General features: G+C 43.6%; 1 non-coding gene across 1 annotated transcript; it reads left to right on the top strand.

Moving 5' to 3' along the window:
* Window positions 1–575: 575 nt before the first annotated feature.
* Window positions 576–710, top strand: LOC138423027 (small nucleolar RNA SNORA70). Its single transcript, XR_011250129.1, has one exon. It is a non-coding gene; the product is annotated as a small nucleolar RNA SNORA70 (small nucleolar RNA).
* The last annotated feature ends 2,809 nt before the right edge of the window (window positions 711–3,519 follow it).

The following is a 3,519-nucleotide window of genomic DNA, read 5'->3' as shown; positions in this document are numbered from 1 at the left end:
AGGCAGTGTATGTACTGTGAAAAGTAAAAGAGACAGACAATGAAGAGAGGGGAATTAAAGAAAGGAACACTTGGGGTGATTTGGCCGCTCAGTGAAAATGGTGGGGTTTGTACTAGGTTATCTTTGAAGAAGAGAAAAAGTGAAGGCCAGTAAGGTGATATTGCACGCTGTCAGAATGGTGTGAGCCAACAGGCATACTGGGGAGGGTTTGGCAGAAAGTGAGGAGACCAGGCAATCAAGAACAAAAGATTCATGCGGGCCTCAAGGTTGGACACATAGGTTTGAGATCAAGAATACTTTAGGCAATGGGGAATCAGTGAGAGTTCTGAGTAATAGTTCTGATGTAAGAAACACAGGATGTGAGGAAAATAAGTCTCGGGGTGGTAGGCGGGGGATGTTGCCAGGAAGGAAACGCAGTTCACGTTCGGCTTCCCGGTTGTCACACAGATCTAAGCGTCTGCTGCCAACACTGTATTTTCACTGATTCCTTCCAAATGGTCTGTTACTTTCTTTAAGAATAAAAACAATTTTGTTGAGATATAATCCATTTGATTTCAAGAAATAAGCGTTTTTCTTTGCAGCCAATTAAGCCGACTGTGCTCTTTTCCCCATGGGGGCCCAGTGTGCAATGGCTGCAAATAGCAGGCTCCTTGGTAGTGTATGCAACCTGTTGCCTGTACAGGCTGCCCTAAGGGACCTTGGAGACAACTCTTCCTAGTGGGCATTCATGACTGGCCTGCTGTTTCCCAATCTAGACTCCAGACAGGTATGCGCGGTGCCTTTGGAAAGCCTCAGGGCACAGTGGCCAGGGTCCACAGTGGCCAGGTCATAATGTCCATCCGCACCAAGCTGCAGAACAAGGAACATGTGATTGAAGCCCTCCGCCGGGCCAAGTTCAAGTTCCCTGGCCGCCAGAAGATCCACATCTCTAAGAAGTGGGGATTTACCAAATTCAACGCGGATGAATTTGAGAACATGGTGGCAGAAAAGCGACTCATCCCAGATGGCTGTGGGGTCAAATACATCCCTAATCGTGGTCCCCTGGACAAATGGCGGGCCCTGCACTCATGAGCATCAGCGCTGTCCCCTCATTAATCATGCTCACCAATAAATGCTATTTCCTGTCAAAAAAAAAAAAAAGAAAAAAAAGAAATAAGCGTTTTTAAGGATATGGTTATAGAAACAACATGGTTATAAAAACATCACTATAACTTAATTCAAGAACATTTTCTTAAAAGAAACCTCCAACCCATGAGCAGTCACCCCTCATTTGCCCCAACCCCTATGGGTTTGCCTGTTCTGGACATTTCATGTAAATGGAATCAGACAATGGTGACCTTTGTGTCTGCCTTCTTTCCTGCAGCATAACCTGCCCAAAGTTCATCTACACTGTAGCATGCATTGGCCCCTCATTCTTTTTATTGCTGTATAATATTTGTTGTGTGGATGACCACATTTTCCTTATCCTGTCCTCAGCTGAAAGATATATTCTGGGTCATTTCCACTTTGGAACTATTATCAATAATGCTGCTATGAACACCTATGTACAAGTTTTTGTGCAGTTATAGGTCGTCATCTCTGATGGGTAACTAGACTCTCTGTGTCTGACCTTCTGTGGTTTCTGATGAATCTTATTGTCTGTTTGTTATTGAACTGTTTTATGTCTCACCCAGTATAACTGAATTCTAGCCAACAAAGTGGAGTACACTTTAGCTTAACTCAGCCTTACTTGTGATTTTCAAAGCCAAGAAGGAAGTAGGTGATGGGTCAGAGCCTTCTGTTCTGCTCAACAAAGCATATCTGATCACAGAGAAAGTCATAGCAGCCCACATTCAAGCAGCCCTTGTCCCTCCTACACTTTCTTGGTGTGTGTGTGTGCATGCGTGTGTGTATGTGTGTGTATGTCCGACTCTTTGCGACCCCATGGACTATAGCCTGCCAGGTTCCTCTGTCCATGGAATTTTCCAGACAAGGATACTGGAGTGGGTTGTCATTTCCTTCTCCAGGGGAAATTCCCCACCCAGGCATTGAACCTAGGTCCCCTACATTGCAGGCGGATGCTTTACTGTCTGAGCTACTACGGAAGCCTACACTTTCACGGTAAAGGAAACCAAATATCAATCTCTCTCTCGCACTCCAAAGTTTTAGTACATCAGAAGCATATTCTATGGAAGCAGGAGATTTCAGCCCAATCAAGGCTCATCTGCTAGAATTCTCGTCCCTGTTTACTGAGACAAGGATTCTTTTAGGAGGAATCTGAGGATCTCAAAACTGCTAACAGTTGGAACAAAAGTGGGAGCCCAGGGACTTCCCAGGGGGTCCAGAAACTACAACTCTGTGCTCCCACTGCGAGGGGCCCAGCTTACATCCCTGATCAGGGAACTGCACACCTAAGACCTGGTGCAGACAAATAAATATTTTTTTAATGACTTCGCTATGGAGTTAATTTGTATAACGACAAAAGCAGAGGGGAGATAAATGACAATAAGTGCTAGTTGCTCAATCATATTCGACTCTTTGCGACCCCATGGACTGTAGCCCACCAGGCTCTTCTGTCCATGGTATTCTCTAGGCAAGAATACTGGAATGGGTAGCCATCTCCTTCTCCAGGGGATCTTCCCAATCCAGGGATCAAACCCATGTCTCCTGCAATTCAGATAGATTCTTTACTGTCTGAGCCACCTGGGAAGCCTAGGTATACTTGTGGCTGAATCATATTGTATGGCAGAAATCAACACAGCACTCTAAAACAATTATCCTCTAATTAAATTTTGTTTTAAGTAACATTGAAGTTTCATTAAAAGAAAGTGGAGCCCACTGCTTTAGAAATGTGTGCAAAATTAGAAATACCAAGAGATTTGGGGATTTCTTAGCATTTTAAGCAAGAAGACCTGAGAAATAAATGACAGTCAAAAATGAAAGAACAAAGACAAAAGTTTGCGCCCTTGGTCACAGTGACGTCATTTGAAATAAAACAAACATTTTTTTTTTTTTTAATGCAGTCACAGGTAAGATAAGAGAGAGTTTTGAAACACCTTGTAGTTTCAGATTCCAGAACACATCCTCCCCTAGGAGCTGAGGGAATAGTAACCAACATCACGTACAGTGCTAGAAATGCTGAAGTGGCCAAAACCAGCCAATTGACCTATGATTGATACCAAAGGCCATCAATGTGCTGTTGAGCAAATGATTGACCCGTACCAAAAACTTGACAAGAGAGGAGCAAGATGTATACCTCAATATCGTTCTAACAATACCTCAACATCTCTGTCAGCCCTGAGGGATTATAAATAGATTCTACTAAGAGTAATAAACTGACTTTCAGAATCCTGTATGTATGGGAAGTAGGGTGCCCCGGGGAGCAGACACACTGAGACAGAGGTGTTATAAAGCTTGAGTTAGGAAAGAGATGAATGTTCGAGTGCTATTGAACAAAGCAGTGCAAGGAACACTAGACGATGGCCTGTCTCCCTGTTATTGGGAGCTTGTTACCTACCTACAAAGAAACATAAGAAATAA

The sequence above is a fragment of the Ovis canadensis genome, chromosome 17, assembly GCF_042477335.2.
Source record: "Ovis canadensis isolate MfBH-ARS-UI-01 breed Bighorn chromosome 17, ARS-UI_OviCan_v2, whole genome shotgun sequence".
Lineage (NCBI taxonomy): Eukaryota > Metazoa > Chordata > Mammalia > Artiodactyla > Bovidae > Ovis > Ovis canadensis.
Note: the sequence above shows the minus strand (reverse complement) of the source record. Positions and strands in the feature narration are given on the sequence as shown.